This window comes from Mustela putorius, unplaced genomic scaffold (genome assembly GCF_011764305.1).
Source record: "Mustela putorius furo isolate JIRA1106 unplaced genomic scaffold, ASM1176430v1.1 tig00000854_pilon_pilon_pilon, whole genome shotgun sequence".
Lineage (NCBI taxonomy): Eukaryota > Metazoa > Chordata > Mammalia > Carnivora > Mustelidae > Mustela > Mustela putorius.
Window position 1 is genome coordinate 4,404,418 of NW_025421496.1, and position 13,717 is coordinate 4,418,134.

General features: G+C 40.7%; 1 long non-coding RNA gene across 3 annotated transcripts in view; it reads left to right on the plus strand.

The window, feature by feature from the left end:
• The window catches only part of LOC101674398, a 77,404-nt gene that overhangs the window by 11,004 nt on the left and 52,683 nt on the right, over nt 1-13,717 (plus strand). For all 3 annotated transcript variants that reach the window (XR_200816.3, XR_001176396.2, XR_006608216.1), the window contains exon 2: nt 82-213. This is a non-coding gene — a long non-coding RNA (uncharacterized LOC101674398). The remainder of the gene's footprint in view (nt 1-81; nt 214-13,717) is intronic.

The following is a 13,717-nucleotide window of genomic DNA, read 5'->3' on the forward strand; positions in this document are numbered from 1 at the left end:
AGACATTGTCTGCTTCCTGACAAATAATACACCACCGTCTGTAGTCTTCCTGAAAGGATTGACCCGTTTCTTATTTTCCAGGAAATACAGAGGACAGAGGAACATATTTAGCTGCACCATGAACATGTACTCAGCAAAATCCATATTGTGGGGAACTCTACAGTCAAGGTCAAACTCTACAGGTCAATGTATTCTTCAACAGATTCATTGAAGGTCAGTAAAAGGTTGGAAAGGTGACTTATAGAGTAAAAGAGAAAAAGTCATTATTTAAAACAGCAAAACTAAACCATGTCTAGGGTTACAAACTTGGATGATAAATTTATAAGAAATTTAAGGATGAGTCAATTATAAGGAAAATGAGGAAAATGATTACTTTTTGGAAGAAGAAAATTGCAATTGGATCAAGACACCAGGAGGGGCTTCAGGCAAAGTTCTGTTTCTTTAATTGTATGATGATTACAGGAGTATTTGTTTTCTAATATCATTAAGCTATATATTTGCCTTTTGTGATTTCCTGACTCTATAACATATTTTATAACAAAAATGTTTTAAAAAATCAAACACCTAGGAATAAATATAACAAAAAGATTATGAAAACTCAATACAGAAAACTGAAACTCTTTGAGGTAATCAGACTTAAATAAATGGATGTCGTTGGTCATTGATTGCATATTCAATATTGTAAATCAATAATCTCCAAACTTTACAGATTCAATGCAGTAAGAGTCAATATCTTTTGTGTGTGTGTGTGTCGGTATGTATGTATATGTCTGTCTGTCCGTAAATTGATACGTTGAATCTAACATTTATATAGAGATTCTTAAGGGCAGTCATAGTAAGACATGAAAAAGTACAAAGATGGAGGACTATATATCAGATGACATGATTGATTAAGCTATGATAATTAGAACAATGTGGTACAGACAAAAGAATAGAAATAGAGCTATGGAATAGAACAGTACAATAGATAAAGGAATTTATCTACTTATAGGGATTTTTTTTTTTGCGTGATATGTATATTGTCTAATAGGCCCTGAGTACTTTTTTTTTTTTTTTAAAGATTTTATTTATTTATTTCACAGACAGAGATCACAGGTAGGCAGAGAGGCAGGCAGAGAGAGAGGAAGGGAAGCAGGCTCCTCCCTGAGCAGAGAGCCCGATGCGGGGCTCAATCCCAGGACCCTGGGATCATGACCTGAGCCGAAGGCAGAGGCTTTAACCCACTGAGCCACCCAGGCACCCCGAAACTCATTCTGAAGCTGCCTACCACCTGATGTGATTCCATTTTTGGAGTTCTAAAGCAGGTGAAAAAAATGCACAATGACAGGAATCAGAATTGTGAATCCTGATGAGGCTTTGGGTTGCTTTGGGTTGCTGGTAATGTAAGAATGCAAAGCACTGGTTCCACAGATGTTCTTTTTTATTATTATTAATTATTTTTTATTAACATATAATGTATGATTAGCCCCAGGGGTACAGGTCTGTGGATCATCAGGCTTACACATTTCACAGTACTCACAATAGCACATACCCTCCCCAATATCCATAACCCAACCACTCTCTCCATCCCCCCAGCAACCTTCAGTTTGTTTTGTAAGATTAAGAGTCTCTTGTGTTTTGTCTCCCTCCCGATCCCATCTTGTTTCACTTTTTCCTTCCCTACCCCCCAAACACCCCCCCTCAAATTCCTCATATCAGGGAGATCATATGATAATTTCTTTCTCTGATTGACTTATTTCGCTCAGCATAATACCCTCTAGTTCCATCCACATCATTGCAAATGGCAAGATTTCATCTTTTGATGGCTTCATAGTATTCCATTGTGTGTGTGTGTGTGTGTGTGTGTGTGTGTATACAGACACTTCTTTATCCATTCATCTGTTGATGGGCATCTAGGGGTAGATACCCAGTAGTGTGATTGCTGCGTCATAGGGTAGCTCTATTTTCAACTTTTTGAGGCACCTCCATGCTGTTTTCCAGAGTGGCTGCACCAGCTTGTATTCCCACCAACAGCATAGAAGGGCTCCCCTTTCTCTGCATCCTCACCAGCATCTGTCATTTCCTGACTTGTTGATTTTAGCCATTCTGACTGGTGTGAGGTGTTATCTCATTGTGGTTTTGATTTGTATTTCCCTGATGGCGAGTGATGTGGAGCACTTTTTCCTGTGTCTGTTGGCCATTTGGATGTCTCCTTTAAAGAAATGTCTGTTCATGTCCTCTGCCAATTTCTTGATTGGATTATTTGTTCTTTGGGTGTTGAGTTTGCTAAGCTAAGCTCTTTATAGATTTTGGATACTAGCCCTTTATCTGATATGTCGGTTGCAAATATCTTCTCCCATTCTGTCAGTTGTCTTTTGGTTTTGTTAACTGTTTCCTTTGCTGTGCAGAAGCTTTTGATCTTGATGAAGTCCCAGTAGTTCATTTTTGCCCTTGCTTCCCTTGCCTTTGGCGATGTTCCTATGGAGAAGTTGCTACGGCTGAGGTCGAAGAGGTTGCTGCCTGTGTTCTCCTCAAGGATTTTGATGGGAGTCCTTTCTCACATTGAGGTCCTTCATCCATTTTGAGTCTATTTCATGTGTGGTATAAGGAAATGGTCCAATTTCATTTTTCTGCATGTGGCTGTCCAATTTGGTATTTATATGTCTCTAGGAATGCATCCATTTCTTTCAGATTGTCAAATTTTCTGGTGTGTAGTTGCTCATAATATGTTCTTATAATTGTTTGTATTTCTTTGGTGTAGGTTGTGATCTCTCCCCCATCATTCATGATTTTATTTATTTATTTGGGTCCTTTTTCTTTTTGATAAGTCTGGCCAGTGGTTTATAAATCTTGTTAATTCTTTCAAAGAACCAGCTTCTAGTTTTGTTGATTTGTCCTAGTGTTCTTTTGGTTTCTATTTCATTGTTATCTGTTCTGATCTTTATTATTTCTCTTCTCCTGTTGGGTTTAGTCTTTCTTTGCTGTTCTTTCTCTAGCTCTTTGAGGTGTAGGGTTAGGTTGTGTACTTGAGACCTTTATCTAATATGAGGATTGCCACCCTAGATTTCTTTTGATGTCCATTAGTATGGCAAATTGTTTTCCATTCCCTCACTTTAAATCTGGAGGTGTCTTTGGGTCTACAGTGAGTTTCTTGTAGACAGCATATTGATGGGTCTTGTTTTTTTTTATTGTTGTTATTTTGTGTTTTTTTTTTTAAATAATTTTTTTCCTTTTTTTTTTTTAAAGATTTTATTTATTCATTTGACAGACAGAGATCACAAGTAGGCAGAGAAGCAGGCAGAGAGAGGAGGAAGCAGGCTCCCTGCTTAACAGAGAGCCCGATGTAGGGCTTGATCCCAAGGCCCTGGGATCATGACCCAAGCCGAAGGCAGAGGCTTTAACCCACTGAGCCACCCAGGTGCCCCAATGGGTCTTGTTTTTTTATCCATCCTGATACCCTCTGTCTTTTGATTTGGGCATTTATCCCATTTACATTCAGGGTAACCATTAAAAGACATGAATTTAGTGCCATTGTATTGCTTGTAGAGTGACTGTTACTATATTGTCTCAAGTTAGATTTTAGTTCTTTTATTTCTCCAGACTGGGTTTTTATTTCTCCAGAAAGTGGTTCTCTAATATCTCCCATTCCTTTTTCGAGCCCAGCTAGCATCTTAAGAATCGTCATTCTGAACTCTAGATCTGCTATATTACCAATGTCTGTATTGATTAGGTCCCTAGCCATTGGTACTGCTTCTTTTTCTTTCTTTTTTTTTTTTTTTTTGTGGTGAGTCTTTCCACCTTGTCATTTTATCCAGATAGGAATAAATGAATGAGATTCCTGCCTCTAGAGGAGGAAGGTGAGTCTCCTTGGATCTGCCACTTGTGGAGTCCCTGCTGAAAGAGCAGTGGCCCAACTGTGCCGTGGATCATGGTTTAAGGGAGAGCCCCCTCCTCAACTCTGTCTCTGCTGCCGGCTTCCCCGCTCCAATATCTTGGAGCTCTGCCACACTCAGATACCCCTGATCTTTCAGTGACCCCATGGGTACTGAGACTACACTGTCCCTGTGAGGGCTTCACCCCCACTTAGCCTCTGGAGCAATATCCCTCAGTGGAGCAGACTTCTAAAAGTTCTGATTTTGTGCTCTACTGATCTGCCACTTGCTAGGAGCTGGACCCTCCCCCAACAGTCTATCTTCCTGTTGCTTTGGACTACCTTTCAGAAAGTGGTTGATTTTCCATTTCTAAAATTGATGCTCTTCTTCTTTTCTATCTCCTGTTGAGTTTGTAGGTGTTTGGAATGGTTTGACACCTATTTAGCTGAACTCCTGTGACCTGATGTCATTTCAGTCTGCTACTCCTCTGCCATCTTGCCTCTCCATCTCCCACAGGTATTCTTTATAAAGACTCCTTGATGCTTCTGATTTGTGCACTTCTTCTGAATGTATGTTACATTTCTAGTTTAACATTTACATAAAAATAGTTAGTTTTCTACCCTACAAACTCATTCTGCTGATAAATAACTTCCATTGTCCCTAACTATGATCTCCCCCATCTCCTGAACAAGGCAGTAAAATAAAAACCCAATTTATAGTATACCACTTAAAAGCTGACAATTTAGCAAAAGTGCATGCAGCCTTGTTTTTGGAAAAAATATAGGTTGAGGAGTTAGACTAAAGTTTGTATCCAGGTTTCACCATTCGCTGGTCATGTGACCTTGGTCTTTATTTTCCCCATCTGTATTATTAGTATGCATCAGAGAATTGCATGGCAAACTAATAACTGGAAATCATACAATATATACCTATTGTAAAAGGACTTGAATTCCTCCAAAGACTTATAATGGCTTCTTTCTTTCTTTTTAACCTAAGATTTTATTTATTTATTTGAGAGAGAGAGAGAGAACCTCAAGCTGACTCTGTATTGAGCCTGGAGCCCAAGACAGGGCTTGACCCCAAGACCCTGAGATCACAACCTTATCTGAAATCAAGAGTCAGACGTCTAACTGACTGAGCCACCCAGGCATCCTTCATAATGGTTTATAATGGCAACATTTGCACAATTTCCTCACATTACCATGGCCTTCATGGTCAGGTTGGCTTGACTTCTAGACCTCTGCTCATTCTTACCAGGGAAGAAGATTCCTGAAATATTCTCTTAGATTTAACTTAAGGTAGATTGCTCTACTTATCCCTACACATCATTACCTACAATAGTGATCCTCTCCTAGTCAACCTCAGAATATACCAACATGCAGATCTGAAGAAGGTATTTGCTCTATTTTCTTCTCAGGTATTTTCCCTTAGGAATTGCTGCTTAATCAATAGGGAAGTGGTTAAATGAATTATGCCCATATCCATTTTATGGAATTCTATGTGGCCAATAAAATATTTAGCAAATTTGCATAAGTTGATGTAGCAAGGTATCCATGATACATCATAAAATGAAACAGGCGAGAAACAATACAGTCAGACAAATACCGTGCCCACTAGTAGGTAAGATAGGTGAGAACAGAGACCAAGTTCGTCTTATACATCTGCAGTATCTAGTGGACATACAGCAGGCACTTGTAAATATTTGTGGACTGAATGTTAGAGCACAGAAAATGACCTGGAAGAACAGGGTATACCTTGATACCCTGTTATCAGGGTAATCCTTCTCTGGAGGAGCGTTTTTTGTTTACCACATTTCTGATGATCCAAGCAGTTTTATTAGAATGTATTTAATGTTTTATGCTTTCTGGCATGTAAGGTGCTTGGCCCTCCAGCAGTCAGCGCCTGTGTCTTTTTGTTGCTAGGGTGACTTTAGGCTACCAGAAATAGCCAGAAACAGCTGGCTCTGGGGAGCCGGACGTGGCTGGTCATTCACATACCTGTCCCCATCCAGCTCTTAACAAATAACTGACAGAAGGAGTAAACGGATTCCTACAGCCTAGCCCTTGATTAGGCAACTCAAAGGGTGCATTTTGATTCTTTACAGCTCCCCAGTGATTCACCCTAAATGGCTTCACTGGCTTCAAGGGACTTTACTTGAAACTGCACTTTCTATCTGGCCTCCTTCCAGTTCAAGCTTCCCTGGATTGTCTTAGAACAGTTCCCCCTCTGAGTCTGCTTCTGGGGACTCAATCTCAGTCACTTGTGTAATTAAAAACCATAAAAACAGATGGTGCCTATTAGAGGATGAGGTGTGTGACCTCCTCACCTCAAACTTGTCACCCTCCATAGCTTTAAATTAATCAGAAAATGTGTCCAGCCACAGCTCCATAACTAACAGGGCCCCGGGCAAAATGAGATTGTGGGGTCCTTTGTTTGAAAAGCAGGAAAAAAGTGGTTGTAGCCATACTAAAACATAAAAGCTTTTCCTTTTTTCCAGAGTCTCTCTCTTTTAACTTGCTAGGATATTTTTTACTTCCTACTGACTATTGTTTGAAGTCAAGAAAAACTAAAATTTGGCATGATCAGCATGAATTTTTTTTCACTCATCTTTATTCTTGTGCAATGTGAATTTTAAGTGCATATATAAGAGCTTTTCACTTAAGTGCAGAATTACAAATTACACAATTTATCCTTCATGGATTCTATATGCATGTTTATTTCTTTCTTATCTAAGCTATGGAAATGCTGCACAACACTAGTTCAATTGTTTTAATTTTACTCTCCAACATGTAAACTTTCTCCCCTGATTCCTACCTTCTGCTCAGTGTTGTGTGACTAAGGACTGAAAGGAAAAAGAACCCCTGCTTAACCTCTCTTTCCTTCTCTGTCATCATTCCCAGGGTAAGCAGTTGGCTAACACAGGGCAGTGAATGAGTAAGGAAGGTTATGATGGGTTCCTTGATCTTTCATGTTTCTCAGAACTGCATTGCCTTCCCTGTGAGTGAAGGATTTCGATAAGAATGTAAAAGCAGAGCCTCAAGGGGCTGTCAGTCCTTCTGTTCACTCAGACATTTAGGTAACACGGGGTGTATCTGGCCCCGCTGCTGGTCCATCTGGATGCTGAGCATGGCGACTGCTGTGTATGAATGAGGCAGCAAGAACAGTAGGCATGCTACTGCGCGGGTTCCTCTCCTTACAGGCATGTGTCCTCGTCCCATAGACTTCACTTAGAAAACACAAGCTGAGGGGTGCCTGGGTGGCTCAGTGGTTGATGTCTGCCTTCAGCCTGGGTCACGATCCCAGGGTCTGCGAATTGAGACCGACATCAGGCTCCCTGCAGAGGAGCCTGCTTTTCCCTCTCCCACTCCGCTTGCTTGTGTTGCTGCTCTCGCTGTCTATCTCTCTCTCTCAAATAAATGAAATCCAAAAAAGAAAAAGGAAACAGAAGCTGAAAGATACAATAAAGAATTTCGAGACAGATGAGAGTAGAATATTAAACCAAGATAGGAGTTCTTCTAAGTGTGGGACCCTGGGGGACTGCTCATGAAGGCACCCCTGGCTGGAGTACAGAAGTAAGTAAGGCCTAGGCCTTGTTGTATATTACAAACATATTCAGTATTTATAATATTCAGTAAATTACATTCTTTACATGAATACATGTGATCAGATAATTCGTTCTTCATGCAGGGAATATATTTTAAATTTAAATAAATATATTTAAATTTTAAATTTAAATATTGTTTTTAATTTACCACATTCCCTGTGTATCCTAAATTTCATGCCCATTTGCATTGTGCTCAAGACCGTGAAGTAATCATTGCCTTTATTCCCGAGAAGAGAATCCTCCATCCTCTTATTCAATATAGACTACTTGTTTTTTGAACCTGCTGCACAGTTGCCACCCAGGGGCTTCCATTCCATGCACTCTTATTTGGGGACCCTATTTCCTGTATGCTAAATTATCCTTTCTTTTGTTTTCCCCTCTCATTTAAATGGTGACATAACCACCAGGATATGATTTAGATTTTTCTTAAGTGTACGGTGAACTTTGGATTTCTGCCCATCTTTAGAAATAAGAACTTAAGTATATGGGGAGACTCCATGCACAAATGTGTTTTTGTCCCCAGAGTGAGTTGTGGGGAAAGCTTGTTTTGGATTTGGACACTCAAACATATGTACCTGGAGGGCTTTTCTCGGGAATTTAAAATTTTCATAAGCAAGGCCCACTGATCTCCTGCCTTGGTTTCTGTAACTGACTTCTGGAGGGGTCTGAAGCAATGGTGGATGCTTGAGGTGTGTGGGAAGAGGGGAACCCCCATTCTGAAGGCGCTTTCAGGCAGTCCCTGCATCTCACCCCCACACTCTGCTGTACTTAGATCTCTGAGCTCAGAGTCTGTTCAGTTCCACTTCTCCAGTGATTAACCACCAACCCTACCCTCTGCTTGAAGCAGGGTACAGGATGGGGAGGAGGTAGAAGGAAGCAAATCCGGTGTTCACGGATGGGCAGAAACCAAGGAAGCGGAGGGGATCTAACTAGTCAGAGCTATAACCAATGCCTTGTTTTTAGCCTTCCTCGTTCCCCATTCTTTCTTTCTTTCTTTTTTTTTTTTTTAAGATTTTATTTATTATTTACTTGACAGGCAGAGATCACAAGTAGGCAGAGGAGAGAGAAAGAGAAGTGGAAGCAGGCTCCCTGCTGAGCAGAGAGCCCAATGCGGGACTCGATCCCAGAACCCTGGGATCATGACCTGAGCCCAAGGCAGAGGCTTTAACCCACTGAGCCACCCAGGCGCCCCTCCCCATTATTTCTTTTTTTTTTTTTTAAGATTTTATTTATTTATTTGACAGACAGAGATCACAAGTAGGCAGAGAGGCAGGCAGAGAGAGAGGACGGGAAGCAGGCTCCCTGCCGAGCAGAGAGCCCGATGCGGGGCTCGATCCCAAGACCCTGGGATCATGACCTGAGCCGAAGGCAGAGGCTTTAACCCACTGAGCCACCCAGGCGCCCCTCCCCATTATTTCTTATTTGGCATCTCTAATAAGTCATCTGGTACTTTGTGGGCATTAAGGCATTATGTTTGGAAATAATTGCAGACTTTAAAAAAGTTGTATGAATTTCTGTGTTTTAAAAAATGTCCTTCCATTACTCTGTCTCTGTATTAATCTGTTTCCTGAACATTTGACAGTAAGATGCATGGATCATGGTCCCTTTCCCTGAGTCCCTCAGAGTGTTCATCTAAAGTAGACTTCTTTACATTAAACTTAGGTCACATGGACACAGCCTTCTTCAAGGGCTGAGTGGAAAAATACCTCTCAAAGACTCCAAAGAGGGTGAGACCACAAAAAAAAAGGCAAAGGAGATGTGGAGGTTCCCCCATGGCTGTATGATGAAATAAGCCACTGGAGCCTCCTTTCGACCAATAGTGTCCTTTACTCCTAGAAGAGTTGAAAACTCAGGGGCACTGTGGCTCCCCTGGCTCTCCCAGGCTCCTCCCTTGCCCTACGTTCTGGATTCTAGTCCTAGAAAAACAACCTTTAGTTCCTGTCACATGGGACAGACTTAGAGAACAAGTAAAGCCTAGAGTCTGAGAAATTTAATTTATTTAATAGTCTTTTGAATAATACTGCATACTATCATTGTGTTTGAGTTTTCCAACTTGAAGTGCCAAGATTTTCAGTGTATCCATTAAGTAGAAAAGGCAGAATTAAGAGATTGGGGAGATGAACCTCTAATTCCAGTTATCTCTTTCATGTACTTGGGGCTCAGGAACTTCTCGCCAAAGGAGAGTTCATGCTTGGAAAGAGCTCAGGGACTGGTCTTTGTTACGTAGAAAGTCATTCCTGGAATCCTTTTTCTTTGGGTATCTCTGTACACACATAGCTGATGAAACAATCAGACAGGTTTCTACGCCAAGAGGGCTAGTATGAGAGAGTCCCAAATGGAGAGGGGGAAATTGTCTAGGGGAGATGCCTCAGTCTTGCTCTACTTCAGCACTGTTTCCCTCCCCTTCTCTAACTCTCACCTATGTGGGAAAATATAAAGGCAGGGAAGCTCACTGACAGATAAGGGCACTCACATCAGGAGTCATTTTCAACTGCTTTGTGCCCACTCACAGGGCTCACTTTTGGTGTAACTAGGGGCCATCATTTATTTTGTTAAGAGTTGGACAGAAAGCACAAAGAGTTGTTCCTTAGCAGGTGTCCTGACATTATGCACAAGAGAGGTATATACCACCATATCTCACACCCCACATCTCCTGTCCGGGCAGCCACAGTGTATGAATTGGCGGACCCTGGGGAATGAAGAACATGGAACATTCGCAGAGGCTAGCTCTCACAAAGTTCTTTAAATTAGCATGGGCACATGGATGAATGTTCTAGATCGTCGCTCGTTTTATGTCAAAGCATATACCGAAGTCCATTCAAAGCTCTCTTTCTGGGAATAAATGAAAGCAGAAAATACTTCCTGTTCTGTTCTTGTCTTAAAAATACATGTATGTTTGGGGCGCCTGGGTGGCTCAGTGCCTTAAAGCCTCTGCCTTTGGCTCAGGTCATGATCCTAGGGTCCTGGGATCGAGCCCCGCATCGGGCTCTCTGCTCAGCAGGGAGCCTGCTTCCTCCTCTCTCTCCCTGCCTGCCTCTCTGACTAGTTACAATCTCTATCAAATAAATAAATAAAATCTTAAAAAAAATACATGTATGTTTATATACAGATGTGCAAATATCTGTGTGTATGTGTGTGTGTGTGCATATTCCCAGAATAAACTCCCACTTCTGAAACTAACCCCAGCACATAATCTGGTAAGAAGGAAACATAGAGCCCAGTGTGAGGCTTGAACTCATAGCCCCGAGATCAAGACCTGAGCTGAATCAGGAGTTGGATGCTTAGCCAGCGAAGCCACCCAGGCCCCCCAAGGCCCAATTTTTAAATAAGGTTACATAAACAGGTAGTGGGGGTTACAACTTGAACATGTCTTTTAAGGAGACACAGTTCAATCCACAAGAGTGAGGTTAAGTGACTTAGAAGTTTAAGTCATAAGAGGCAATCCAGCTTCTGTCTGGATCTTTCTCGCTAAGGATATTCACCTTTGGAACCCAGCCACCATTTTGTGAGGAAGCCCCAGATACAAGAAGAGGCCACATTTGAGTGTTCTGGCTGACAGCCTCAGCTAAGGTTCTAATCATAGAATCACTAATCATGTACCTGAAAAGGCCATCAGATGAGTCTAATTCCAGCATTTAAGGGGTGCTACTTGATACTGATGAACTCTCTCTACTGATCCCTGTGAAAATCGCAGAGTCATAAATGAAATAAATGTAGTTGGTATTTTAATCCCTTAAGTTTTTGTTGTTTATCAATCCATTAACTTTTACAATGGTTTGTTACACAGCATTTGATTATTGGAACGCCACCCAATGTCCACTGCCCTACCTGAGACATCTGAGTCTTCTGTGCTAGGATAACCCTCTGTAATGAGAAGGTGGCCTTGGGATCTGGCTGTGGGTTTGTTTGGGGTCCATCATTCTTTAGGACACAGATGAAGCAGGTGATTAGGTATATAAATACAATCAGTTTCAGGCTGGCTTAAGTAAAATGTAGCCACGTGCTTAAAGTTTTTATTACTGACTTTTCTTGTGAGGCATTTCTTCTATCATCTGGAGTTCCAACCAAGGGGCATTGAAGTGTAGCTCTGATGCTTACTAGTTGCGTGATCTGAGCCAAATTACTTAAACTCTGGCCACATCTATGTGCCACATCTATAGTGCCCATATCTATAAAATAGGCATAATGATATCTACCTCCTTTATGTAAGCTTGTAGCTGTTTCCATGGAAAGTTAAAGTGTTTAAGATTTTTTTCTATGTAAAATAATCTAGTTGGTGAAGGTTGGACAGATTTGTAGAGTGTATCTATACTTTGTACCCAACTGTAAGACTACAATACTTTGAAATCACTGTTCTTCAGATCAGATAAGGGACAGTAAATACTTATTAAAGCAATATAATCTTTGTTGCTAACACTCACAAGGACATATTTAAGATTGGTGGCCCTAAGCCAGGAGAGACTATAAAATTGACAAACTGAAAGGAGTTTTCTTTTTCTAACTTGCTGTAGCCTCCTTACAAAAAAAGAGAGAGAGAAAAAAGCCTACATCAAATGCTTGGGAAATTCTAACTAAATAGTTTCTCTTTTCTGATGGCAAGATTTATCCTATGAGAAACACATATGGCATGAGACTTTGTGAATTTTGCTGGGATGAGTTTAAAGACTATAGGATTAGCTAGATTTGGGAGGAGCACTAGAAATTCAAGTGGGAGCCAAACTTAATGCTTCCAAGCCATGCTGTTTTTATATGTGAGATTCTATTCTGGTAATTTTTATTTAGCCTTTTGTATGTGTCAGGGACTTGGACATTTTATGAATTGCAAAATAAATACGAATTTCATCCACATAGCCTTAGGCAGAAAGAAGTTTCTTTCAACAGAGTCTGTTTAGTTTTGTTTGTTTTATTCTCATACTTACCAGTGCATACTAAAGGGAATCCATTCTTATTTATATTACTGTCTTTTTTTAGAGATCCTTTGCACTTTTCACAAACCTGGACTCTAACCGGTAAATGACTTTTTGTCCCTGCATTCCGTGGAAGGTTTACAGACCCTGAATGATAAGTGGAAAGTAATCAAAGCTCCAACTTGCAAATCTGTGCACTTGAAAATGTGCAGCTGGAGTCAAAACTTCGTTTGGAGCCTTGCTTCTCTTGCTAGGTGGCAATGTTCCCTTACCAAAAGGGTGGTTAGAGTCTGCAGGTCCTTTTCTGTTTACAGAAAGGAAAACGCTGCCTTACTGCCTCTTCATTAGCAACTCAACCAGGTTTCCTGGTTTTAGCCCACAAAGAGGCACTAACACTGTCAAAATTGCCAGGCTGGAATAATCAAAACCAAAATTTCTTCCTTGTCGCCACTGTCCATTGCAAAATCAGGCAGTCGGTGACATCAAGCATGTGGTTGTTTCCAGTGACTGTAAAAATCCATGATGGGCAGGGACCCGAGCTATCCCAGGCCTAGTAAACAAGTGATATAAATCTCACTGTCCAGTGACTGCCAGTATAGTATTCAGTTCACAAAAGAGCTCTAGCATTGTGGTCAAGAAACGTCTGTGGATAGTGTGTGTAAGACCTACTGAAGGTGCCTTTTAAAAAAGGAATTGATTTCACTCCGATGCCAAATAGGATTGCCAGATTTAGAAAATAAAAATTCAGGGCAGCCAGTTAAATGTGAATTTCAGATGAATAGTGAATTTTTTTAAAAAGTCAGGTTTACTGAAGTATAATTTACATTTGATAAAATTCATCCTTTTTAAGTATACGGTTCTGTATATTTTTACAAACATATACATCATGTAACTACTACCACACTCAACATCTAGAATAGTTTCCTCACCCCCAAAAGTTCCTCCATGACCCCTTTTAGTCAGTCTGGCAATTTCCCTCCACCCCTGGCAACTACTGATCAGATTTCTGTCTTTGTAAGCTTACCTCTAACACAGTGTAGGTGGAATTGTACAATACATAGCCTTTTGTGTCTGGCTTCTTTCATGTAGCACAATGTGAACACCGTTGGAATTTTTTTTTTCTTATTGTAAGTATGACCAATGGAATAATTGGGCCTCACTTATAATAAAAGTATCTGGTGTTTATTGAAAATTTCTTTGTTTTCTTTTTTATATGTTTCTTTTTTTTTTTTTAAGATTTTATTTATTTATTTGACAGACAGAGATCACAAGTAGGCAGAGAGAGAGGGTGGGGGGAGGAAGCAGGCTCCCCACTAAGCAGAAAGCCCAATGCAGGGCTCAATCCCAGGACCCTG